The 12,546-nt window shown below is 41.0% G+C and overlaps 1 non-coding gene across 1 annotated transcript; it reads left to right on the top strand.

Moving 5' to 3' along the window:
* The first annotated feature begins 1,438 nt into the window (after nucleotides 1–1,438).
* trnal-uag (transfer RNA leucine (anticodon UAG)) lies at nucleotides 1,439–1,520 on the top strand. The gene has a single exon. It is a non-coding gene; the product is annotated as a tRNA-Leu (tRNA).
* The last annotated feature ends 11,026 nt before the right edge of the window (nucleotides 1,521–12,546 follow it).

The following is a 12,546-nucleotide window of genomic DNA, read 5'->3' as shown; positions in this document are numbered from 1 at the left end:
CAACATGTGGTGCTCTAAGTCTTCTGAGCACATGCTTAAGCATCAATTAATGTTTGTTACTTGCAGGATGGTTCACTGACCTTCACGTGTTAAAGCTGATGGTGTGTAGAGTTCCTGTTTGTACAAATCCAGTAAGGTCACCGCTGTATTGGTGAGTTTCTTCTCCATGTTCACAGTTTCTGGGTAAAAAGTAGAGCGCTACAGTGCTTCACAATAAATAAGATTCTTCTTCCTGTGGGCCACTTCAAATTGATTGAAGTTGACCCACATTAACTGTACTTCCCGCAAAATGCATCGTCACATTGGAGGAATTCCTTTTGGTGCTATCCACCCGTTGCTACCCTCCAGCGCGTAGTAAACGCACTTCCCACTCCAGGATATGGTAGTGTGGCTGAGCGGTCTAAGGCGCTAGATTAAGGCTCCAGTCTCTCAGCAGGCGTAGGTTCAAATCCCACCACTGCCAATTGGCTAGCTTTACCCATAGTAATGTTGCAAGGTCGGGTACGATTGGCGTTTACTCCCCCCTGCCAATTGAATGTATTCACCCATAGTTACCCTTTCTGACCGTTCAGTGTTTACAGAGAAAGATAGTTTTCTGATCTGCCTTCCATTTTGCAAGTCCACCTTACCTCAAAAGAAGAACAGTTCTGCAGAATAAGTGGGTAGGATTTTGTATTCTGGTAAAACACTCACAACACCAAAGGTATTGGAGGGTTTAGATGCACAGGAATACTCAGGTACACATCAACATTGGAAAGCAAAGCGGCAGGGTAACTGTTATTAAGCATCACTTAAACATGCAGCCTGAATGCACAAACCAGTGTTATGTATATACAATTGGCAGTGGTGGGATTTGAAGCCATGCCACCTGAGAGACTGGAGGCCAAAACCAGAGCCATAGACCACTTGGCCACACTACCAGCCAGTGAGGTGCATTTTATGCATCTGCAGGTGCCAGCCGGGGTTGGCCTGTGCTAAATATGAATGTGACCTTGTTGTGATGGCTAGGTGTTGATTAAAAAACTTCACAATGTAAGTATGAAAGGATAAGGTGGATGGCATGGTATTTAGAAAGAGCAAAGGACAGCTTCAACCTATAAATTGAAACATGCTTCCTATGAGCCACTCTGCTCTCAGTTACTGTTAAAAGCACTGACAGGTATTCATGAGCAGCAGCAGTGGGATTCAAATCCATACCTTCTGAGAGGCTGGAGCCTTGATCTGACCAGACCCCTCGGCCACACTACCAGACCATGATGTGGCAAGTGTGTTTACACTGCTGTGGGTGGCAGCTGGGTTGGCTGGACGGTGCACAAGTTCAATGTGGGTCAACTATTTCTGAAATGCGTAAATGGGTCAACAGCAGAATGCATACATTGGAGGAATCGCTCATGGTGCCAAACGCACGTTCGAAAATGCGCTTTCCATATCAATGTCTGGTAGTGTGGCCGAGCGGTCTAAGGCGCTGGATTTAGGCTCCAGTCTCTCAGGAGGCGTGGGTTCAAATCCCACCACTGCCAATTGAGTGAACTTGCAAACAGGACTCATGAGAGTATTTTCATTTTTAGTCTCAACAGTTGCTACCTTGACACTTTAAATTTGTCTTACTGACAGTTAATTGTTGAAAACTGCAAGACTATGAAATCTTCATTTATAGCTCGTTCCTTCATAATATATTTTCTACAGCAAGGACGTTTTCATAGAAGCTAGGATTCTATCATACCAAACCTGACAACAATAACCCCCCTTCTCCGCCGCTTACCTTTCACATTAGTAATCTTCCATACCTGAGTACATTTGCACATCCACACACTGCCATAGAGTAAGTGTCAGTATGCACTTACTTGGTTTGCTAATAAACTCAAAGCAGAAGAAGGGCACACTTACTTCATCAACTCCACAACATTTTTGTTGTTGCTCCTGTAAACGAGACAGTCGAATAGCTATGGCATCACATCCTAAATAGCAGTCCACTTCCATGTTTTGCTGCAGTCGTTTTCACACCTGATGTAGACCAAAAGATACGAAATTTGTTTGAAATCATCATCTCATCACAGTCCTAAGAGCAGAGTGGCACAGATGCAGCATGCAGCAATCATCCTCTGCTAATGTTAGCTGCGCTAAACTTGCTGTCCTGTAGTCCATTTCCATCTCATTGTTCCAAACTATCAAAGAAATTACATCAGTGTTTTAACTGTCTAAAAAGCTTGCTTCTGTAGCAAGGAAGGCAATAAAACATGAGCTATAGCAGCACATTTTGGTTTCAGTGAAACTCTGTTCTGAGTATTCTACTTCTTTACACGCGCTGTATTAAAGACCATCTTCATTATGGCTGCAATGTTTTTCACTGATGAAAATCTGACAGAAGCCTGATCCAACAGTTGAAGGCTAAAACCTGTCTTACTGTGTTTTTGACATTGGACCCACCAACACTGTTTAACCAATTATAGATTGTGGTCTTACTCCATAACTGTAATGCATTGAAACCATTGTCTGCTAATGGCAAACCTAAGGCCTTCATTCTATCGCCACCTTATCGTCACATGCTCATGTTGCCAAATGGCTTCTGTCGTCAAAATTCCTTAACCATCTCTTCTCTTTTCACTGTGGGGTCAACATCGTTATTATTTTGTTAGCAGCTGCTAAGAAAGGTACTGTTGGAGCCTTGGACCACACTTTTGTTTCAATTAATCTCCTTCCATTATTCTGCCCATTCCCCTTCCATTGCACCTACTTTAGACAGGGCATTTACACTCTGAGATCACAATTCCATGGCTGAGCTGCATAGCATATGAAGACAATTAACACATGAATAAAGAAAACAATCAGATTATGTAACAAATATGGATGCTAATGCTGGAGGAAGTTGGGGAGGCAGAGAGAGATGAATTGCAGTCATTAGGTAGGCTAATGCAGGAGTATTGGGTGTCTTAATGCAGAGAGAATGAATACCTCCTCGCTTATGGGACCACCTAATTGGGTGGGATAGAAACATGGGTTCAAATCCTACAGCTACCAATCAAATGTCTGTCCACCTGTCAGTGAAAGGGTGTGAGCCCCACATGTATGACATCCACATTGTCAGGTTTTCTGATGAACACAGAGAATACCTCATGTCAGCTGTCTCTCCTCTTTGCCACTGTGGGGGACATAATATTTGAACACGAGACATTTGAAGTGACAAGTGTAAATGGGGTCGAAGTTTTTGGATCACACGTTGCCGCTCCGATGTAACAGTCATTGTTGAGTGGAAAATGCTGTGTTGTTCTTTTCATCTTCATCATCTTCTCATCACCTCTATCACAGATAATGAGTAGCAGCTTTGATTGCAAAGCTGTTAATTCCAATATTGTTTCATTCATTCAGTGGTTTGCAAAAAAATACTATTGGCTGCTTGATTTATTAAATCCATTTTCCTTTTTCATGTAAAACAGCTACAGTATTAAAACAGTGATAGCCCAATCATGTTGGTATGGGAACTCTGAAGAGAATCACAGACTGTAGCTGGAAAAAAGTCTAATTTGGGACAGGCTGTGCTGCAGTGTGAGTATAGTCCAAAGTCGACAATGTAAGTTTCTCCTTTTGAGCTTCTTGTAGCCTCTGCAGCCAAGAATCAAATCCCACCATACTTTCTTACATCTGTCGTTTCTACTCTCATTCTCCCTGTCTGAATAAATATAAAATACTACAGCTGAGTGGCCTGCCAACCTTCCTGTTAGATGAAAAAAGTTGGGACATTGCATCCCTCCAGTCTGAAATGTATAAATGTGTGTGTGGATTCAGGACTGAAAATCAGCTCAGACATCAGCTATATTCATACGCTCTGTGCACATATTGTTCGGTGCTCCACGCCTCAGTCATTGTGAAATTTAGCCCAGATGTGTATGAGCATAATGACCACTCATGTCAGCACAGTCCAGCTTAATCTCCTTTGGACAAAAGCACCAATCAGTATGATGAGTCACAAAATAAGACATTGCATTAGCATTGTCCTGTGAAAAGCAACCAACAAATGAATAGATGTACCTTATTACTGCAATATTACCCACATTACTGCATGGTTGGAGTCACAAAATATGCTTTTGATAGAAAATACATGATGCCTTTATAGCTGCACACGCTGATAAATTTAATTACATGAAGCAGTTGATAGCTAACAGCTATCTATGATGTACTGGAAAGATTTAGGGGGAGAAAATTTCCCCTTCGGTGTGCATTCTTTCTTTACCACCTTACTTGACCAAACTCAACATATATTAGTTTATTAATATCAGTGTGGAAAATGGTGCTTATGTGTGGAGCACAACATTAACTTGCTTCCAAACTAGTGAAATAAATGTATTTTTATTCTAAATACACAGAATAAAAGAAAAAAAATTTTCTAACATGAAAAATTACCTGGAAGAGAAATGGCAGAGCAGTTCAATACAGAAACAGTAGATTGGTACATGGAAAAATAGCAGCAGTTTAACATTCCAGGAAATATGTTTTTTTGGTTGCCTGGCAACTTCTCCTAACCAATCATATAACTCCATGGGAAAAAAAGTTTTATTTATTGATTTAGCATGTATCAAGAAATAAATCAACAATTAACAAGGACACAGGAGTAGAACTTCAGAAACTTATTTCACTGTGTCTTTAATAGTACAAATCAACAATAGTAAATTGTCTATATTCACCATCAAAGATGAGTGGTAGTGGAAGTTAGTAGATGGTAAATCTGCAGTCTTCCAGCTTGACCATGTCTACACAGTAGAAAATGAGTATAGCAAATTGAATAATGAAAGAATGAAATGTTATAATTTGATGCAGCTGAACTTGAACTGACATTTTGTGTTTTTTGCTTTTTTTTAACTGAAAAATGCAATGCATTGCATTGCTGAGTTTGAGTAGAAATGAATGCATGTTTGACTTTTCCCTTAAACTAAAAGATGAAACGTTATTTGTTTTGTAGAAATACTGAATATCATCAAATCTACAGATGCAGTACTCCACAAACCTTTTTCTGTTGTTCATCAAAATTTAAATGAGAATCATGGCTGCTGGGTCTTCTTGCAAAAGGTTTTACATTGTAGGTAAAGTGAAGAGAGAGAGAGAGAGAGAGAGAGAGAGAGAGAGAATGGAAGCAGAGTAGAAAGCAGGGAGAGAGAGAAAAAAAAGACAAAGTCAGAATAAAATAGAAAGAGGGAGATGGTTATTTTTCTTCCCATTTGAATTTTAATAAACCCCACCACCCCACCCACACAGAACAGGCCAAGGTAACTGACTACACTGAGGACACAGTGTCCCTAAAATTGCACTCTAATCCTCAACCCACACATCTTATTATGGTGCCTGAAAATCATCTGCACTACTTCTGCCTTTGCTTTGTTCTATTATGTTCTTTCTGTTACTCCTAGTGTAATGTCTCAGCCCTGCACACACACGCACGCACACACACACACACACACACACACACACACACACACACACACACACACACACGCACACACGGTATTTTACCTGACCTCTTTTCATCTTATTCACTCTCATTCTCAGCTTGCTTTAATTTCATATTAATTTTCATCACACAAAGATATGGAAATCTGCTAAACAATCATCTGTTAAGTGATAAAATCTGTGACATTTTCCCGTACTGTTGTGCTGTCAATCACTGCTCTAACACAATAATATTTTAGGTTAGTTCAGTTGTGCGTTTTCTGATTTAGCATGTTCGTGTAGGCCTACAAATGTTAGCAAAAATAGTTTTAGTGGACCCTGAATAGTTTGAACAGTGCTCCACACAGGAGGTGCAGTGAGAGCAGCACGTTAGCAGAGCAGCAGCAGTAGTAGCTTAAGTGCTCTTTCTGTGTCTACACAGGTTGCCCTCAAGCACAGTACTGAGTGTAGGTCACCCACATTTTGGCAGTAGTCAGAACCCAACAAAACACAATTGCTGCGGTTACGCTTGTGAAATGAAAGAAAATAGACTTGAAGAGTATAAAAAAGTGTTTCAGATCGCAGTAAAAGGCAAGCTGATATGTATCTGATATGTATCAGTATCTTTTCTGTCAGATGTTCATGAGATGGATGACTGGAAAACTGTTGAAATGTGTCCTATGTACATATGCCATCATGTGTACATAGAAATAAAATAAGAAATAAAAACTTATGTTGTTACATGTGTAAGTTGGAAGAAACCAGACTTAGGCCTTAAAAAGATTTCTCAGGCTGCAGTTCTTTTACCTACTGATAAGTCAGTGGTGACCCCGTACAATTTACAGATGTTCCCTCAACGCCTAATCTGCAGGCAATGAGTAGACGTTCATTACAGCACACATCATCAGGCAACAGCAGTGCATTGTATCATGTCTCTTTGGAAGGTCTCAGGGAGTCGTCATTTGCACTGAAGTTGCACTGAATAAAACTGTGACACTAAAACTGTCTTTGGAACAAAGGAATACAATGGGAGATTGGCATGTCGACTAACAGTAAACTAGTCTGTATAACATGCAGGGATCTCTATGTGCAGACTTCCATCAAAGTTTCAACTGCTCAGCTCAGCTGACTTTAATCAGAGCACATTCTGTAGATTCACTGGCACAGATCTGAGCATGCAGAAATCCTTTTATGTTATTGCTTTTAGTTCTCTAAGTCTGTTGGATTGCACTCCTACCCCACTGCTGCCCTCACACTTTCAGTTCTTCACCCTTTGACTCAGCCCACAACTTCACACTCTGCAAACCCATCTCCTGCAAGTTTTATGCGTTTCACATAAAGTAAGCGCTCGCTCCGCTGTCATTGTTGGCCAATTACATCTCTAAGCTTCCAGGAATGAGTGCACACATTACTGATTTGCACTATGCAGATTAAAGAAGTGACTCTATTATTTTCCTTGTGTCTCGCTCTATCTGAAGCAGGAAAATTTGTAATCCATAATGTAATATGTGACTGTTAGGGTTTGTGTGTGTGTGTGTGTGCGTGTGTGTGTGCGTGAGTGTGTGAGTGGTAAATGTATGTGTGACTCTTTCTATATATGAGATCAAACCCATATCCCCACTTGCTCCATTAAGCCCATGATTAGCCTCTTTAACAGACAGGAGCTGAGTGCTAACTCTGCTTGCCTTGATCAAAGACACACACACACACATGAAAAAAAATTGGTGCATGTGTATACATAAATATAAAGTGATGACACATGGATACTTATACAGGCGCGCACACACACACACACAAACACATAGTCATACACTTGGACACAAAATGGACTATAGGAGTGTATGTTTCTTTATGCGTTCCTGCATATACACTTGTGCGATATTGTGCCCTTGTGTGTGTGTATGTGTGTGTGTGTGTGTCTGTGTCCTAAGGTCCGTCAGTGTGTCACCTCGAAAACAAAAGAAAAAAAAACTAGATCCCCCTTCCCCCATCAAAAAGAAAGGGATTAAGGGGGGAAGGTAAAAATAGCCAACACTAAGACTGACGGATAAGACTTTTTTTTAGCTGTGGGCTGATAGCAAAAAATCTGGCCCCTTCTCCCGTCACTTTTATCCCCCCTTCATCCCACATTCATTCCTTTCTAAGGCTTTAAGCATTTCATCGGTACGCTGCGGAAACCTTCGAGGTCCAATTTGTGTTTTATTACTGTATTTGGAATAATAATAATATAATCCACTGAATCAGTCAAATTTAGCATCATAATCTTATTATTCTGCTACAGCTGCCAATGAAATACATACGAGAAGATGGTTTACACAGGTGTCAGAGCCCGTCCTCTTCTATCCCTTTCAGTTCTATTATCCTGTACGGTGAATACACTGAATGAACAACATACCGAGGATCCTAGTAGAAGTGTAAACAAATATGAACACATTAGTCATATATGAACAGATGATGCTCTCAACAGAGACGAACTTGAATTTTTGCGGAAATATTTGTCCAGTCCTCGCCCACTTACCTGTCACCATCTTCACCATGACCATCAGATGTCAACATCTTCTCAGAGCCATAACTTAGTCAAATCAGAACACAGACATCCTACACATCTGGTTATGATCAGCTGAATTTACTCAGTTTACAAGAGTATGTCCATAAATCATTTCAGAAATATAAAGGTGCTCTGTATCCACTATATTTTTGTTGTTAGGGTTTGTTGGTTTTTATTTCATGGCACCATCGAGGAATAACGAGAGAAAGAGATGGAGAATAACATGCAACAAAGATATGCAGCTGGACATGAGACGGGGATGTTGTGAGCCATAGTCAGCTGTTTACCCCCTAGGCAGGTCCTTTATCACTTCTGATCTTCGATCACAATCATCAGGTTCAGCCTTTTTCCTCAGTATCAAAGGTAATCCAGCTGATTGTTGCAGGTACGGTGAGAACAAGAACTGCCAGCAGCACAAAGCGGCAGGACTTTCTATGATCGAGATGAAACAAAATGTAAACAAACAGGCTACAGGCCAATACACAGAGGTTTTTAAAAAATCTGTTTGGCTTGTTGCTACTTTACTTGGATATTGCAGCTTTACTGTGCAGACTGATGTATAGAACACGTATATCAACAGTCTGACACTAGAAGACTGTTTTCATATTTGTCGACTGAATCTGAGTTTAAGGTTTGCACCATGATTTTGTGCCATCAAAAATACCTTTGAAGACATTAGTGGACACAAATGCAACAAGTGTGATTTAGAGACTTGAAACCTTCAGTGCACAGGGAGAAGGAGAAGCCTAATTTTAAAAATTCTTCAAAAGGTAATTGAATTTTTGTTTTGCTGGAAAAACATCACACAAATTATTTTATGTCTTAAAACCCTTTTTCAAGGTTTTTACTGGGGGGGAATTTTAATGCTGTTATTTAACGGCAGGATTGGAGACAGACAGGAAATATGGGGGGAGTGAGATGCAGAGGTCCAGCTGGCAGTCAAACCAGACACCCGCTGCTCCGGGCGTTTTACTCCCACGTGTTCTGCGGCCTAACCACTTGGCCATCGGGTCGGGCCAAGTTCTTTTATTCTCCGGATTAGTTGTGCAGTATGAAGGATAAAGCTTAATTAATGTTCCACAGGTGTTATTTTTAACTCATGGCCAGATATTGAAGCCTGGTATCTTGTGCAACTTGACCATAGAGGGAAACTGATGAGAGGAAGTTAGGGACTGTCTCAAAAGTGCATGCACATGGGCCAAAAGAGCTTTTGTCAACAGCAGCTAAACCTGCAGTATACACAAAAGTATGAGGCATAGTAGAGAACAATTTAATGCAGTCCAGATGATTTCCAACAGTGTAGGACCCTTTCCATATAAATCCCTATACAAACATTTATTGACATAGATAAATACACTTTTTACACTCAGATACTCCTTCTTTTCAAGGAGTAATGGTTTCCTTTTTTTCTGTATCGGATTCAGGAGATGAAAAAAAGCAAGTCAGTTAGATACAAATGAAATGTGGATGGTGTAAAAGTCACATTAGTGTCCTTAGCATTGTGTAGCTTCAGTGGACTTCCAAAAACTCATCATTATTCAGCATCAAACACAAAATGTCAAGACAAACAGTGTTTTATCATTTACTCAATGTTTTATCAATCATTGTGAGTTCCTTATTGATTTCCTGATCCATGCAGAATGGCACAGTAATATAATAAATGGCCCATTGTTCATAAACTTGCCAGTATCCTCACTTTTAAAAGGCTGAATCTCTCCACTCTAGTACTAAAACTCACTCCTTCAGCGAGCTGCTGTGCTCCTCTGGGACTCCTGAAAGCCTGTGTAAAAGGAAATAATCTCTTTTGTAAGACAATTAAAACCTTGTTTTATGTTTTCACCTACAGTATTTAGGCCTTTGAGCACTTGTGATAACCTGAGGGACAAGTGGAACCAGGTTTAGAGTGAACAGATATACTGTAAGTCTCTCCTCAGCTTTATGAGGAGGACATGGAGGAGCGATGGGAAGAGATGGAATGAATTAAATTCTTTTATAGGAAGATTTTTAGTCCCCTGGGAGAAAGAGAAAGAGAGAGAGAGAGAGAGAGAGAGAGTTGTGTCATATCTGCAGGACGTGTACTGATAAGGGAGGCAAGCTCCTCTGGGAAACCGCAGTAGACCTGAAATAATAAAAGACAACAATGTGGAGGTCAAGGTGTGTTGCAGTATCAGGAATTCAAATGAGGATCTAGTGCGTGTCAATAAAAACGTTCCCTGTGTAAATCAACCATTTTGCATAATGAGTAAATTGAAGATGACATCAGCTGACCTGAGCTCTGAAGGCATTTTCTGCCCTCATTTGGTTGTAGTCAGTAGAGAGGTGATACGAGGGATACTGCAATGCAGATATGGTTAGCACATAGTGTCTTAGGCCACCGAGATGCCTTTCTTCCTTCTTTACATTCCTCATTAAATATTATTTGCACAGGGCATTTAAAAAAAAAAGATGTGTTCATGTTGTAAGCAGAGGGGCAGTGGTGTGTTTGTGCAGGTGTATGGTGTATACCCACCTCAGAGGCAGAGGGATTTACCTTATACACTCCTAAAAATAGCCTCAGATACATGTCAGTGCACATCTTGCAGAGCGGGGCTGCAGCCAATCATGTCGCAGTCTTTCATGTGTGGCGTTCACTGTGCACAGGAGACTTTTGTTTCCTGATTTTAGCCTTTCAGGAGAGTGCCTACTTTCGAGGCAACATTAACCCCTGTAAAGCAGCACACAGTCTGAGGGGTAGCTCTGCCTTCGAAAACAAATGACCCCTCCCTCACTGTTATTCCATAAGCTGCAAGCTTTCATGAGAGGGATGAGTGAAATGGCTAACTGGGCGCACGCATCTACAAATATGAAGCTAGAAGTGTCCAGTTATAAGAGCTGTGCTGTAAACCTCCATGAATATGACTGGTCAGCTGATGGCCACACAGATGAGACAGAACTAGTCAACGTGAGACGTGATTGACCCCACTGATGCTGATCAGCTTGTAAAAATGAGACTCAGTGCTGAACTATTATGACACTTCATCCAGTATAGCTGCAATGAAGGATTAAATCTGGGTTTCAGAGTCATTGATGTTTCAAAAACCCTCGAAATTTAATTTCTGAAAGATTCCCATACTCCTCTCTTGGTCGCCTGAGATCTGATCAAAATGACAATGTACATATGATATGAAATTATAACAAAATATGGTTAAAAAAATACCCAACTATTCATGGGAAAGTGCTGGAGTGTCTTGGTGTGTGTGTTTGGTAAACAATGATTGCTTAAGTATGGCCATGGTGATTCTTCCTCAGGCTGAGATTTGGGAGGTTTATCATTGATAATGTTTTTAACTGTCACCATAGAGCAACACTCGCCCTTGGCTTTTACACATGCACTACACAGAGATTAAGTGTGTGGAGGTGACTGCCTGACAAATGCTGGTGAGGATTTGAGACGTCCTCTGTCGCTGGAGCGTCAGCGAGTTTTAGGAACATTTTAATATACACCGTTTACACCTTAGTCATTTTCAACTATGTCTTTTAACCGGATAAAGGACTTTAGTCATCGGATGTCTGGATTTTGAGTTATCAGAGAAAAAAGCAAATGTTACACAGCGGTCTAGTGGGTGTGTCAGTACGAGTGAGGACACTGGCACAGGAGGGGAGACTTGATGTGAGTGTCTATATACACTTCAGTGTAAAAGAGGCTGCAGAGACACGTAAGGACAGGTATACTGTATGCTTTAGCCTAAACACGACGCTTTAAGAGACCGGGTTCAGAAAAACAAGAAAAAATCTTTCACACACACACACACACACACACACACACACACACACACACACGCACACACGCGCAAATCCACATAGATAATCACAAAAGTGTGTGTCTCTTCTTCTGCAAATCTGTCTTCTCAGTGTGGAGAATGAGTTGTTGCTGGAGCTACTGAAGCAGAGAAGCTGGTAAGGTAAGGTGAAAAAAACATTTTCTCAAAGAGCTATTCAGCTTAAAAACACAAACTCACACTCACGCACACCCAGATGAACACACAGTTACACACACACACACACACACACACACACACACACACACAAACACTGTCTTCATATTGATCAGTAAAGCTGAAGAAGCAGCTTCCATCTTCATTAGCTGCTGAAGTTTAAGTCAGCGTGAAGGTGAGACAGATGAGATTTCTGTGTGTGTGTGTGTGTGTGTGTGTGTTTGCATGTGCCTCTGTGTATTGTTGTCAGCCTGCAGAGTTTCCATCTCTCAGTTGTCATCTGCATCTCATTCTTCTGGAATCCTTTAAGAGGCTTTCACGCCAGTCACTCCCCCTCTGTCAGAGCTTCTGTGTGTCAATCTCTCGCTGACATTTTCTTCAACTCTGGAAAAAAAAACCAAAGCTGCAGAGTCAAGGAGAGGAACTTTTCTCTCTACATGAGCGCCACCCCCGCTCACTTCAGTATGCTGGACAACATCCAGCGTTGAGACCTCAGAATCTCAGGAGAAGATGTCCAAACAAACAACCGCCCTCCACTGTCTCCGAGTCTGCTAAAATTGTTCCTGCAAGACGGAGACAAGACAGGGCACCACCTACACATCTGCC

The sequence above is a fragment of the Seriola lalandi genome, unplaced genomic scaffold (genome assembly GCF_002814215.2).
Source record: "Seriola lalandi dorsalis isolate HSWRI2012SDOR001 ecotype SW California unplaced genomic scaffold, Sedor1 jcf7180002054691, whole genome shotgun sequence".
NCBI lineage: Eukaryota > Metazoa > Chordata > Actinopteri > Carangiformes > Carangidae > Seriola > Seriola lalandi.
This window is presented reverse-complemented; position numbering and strand designations above follow the sequence as displayed.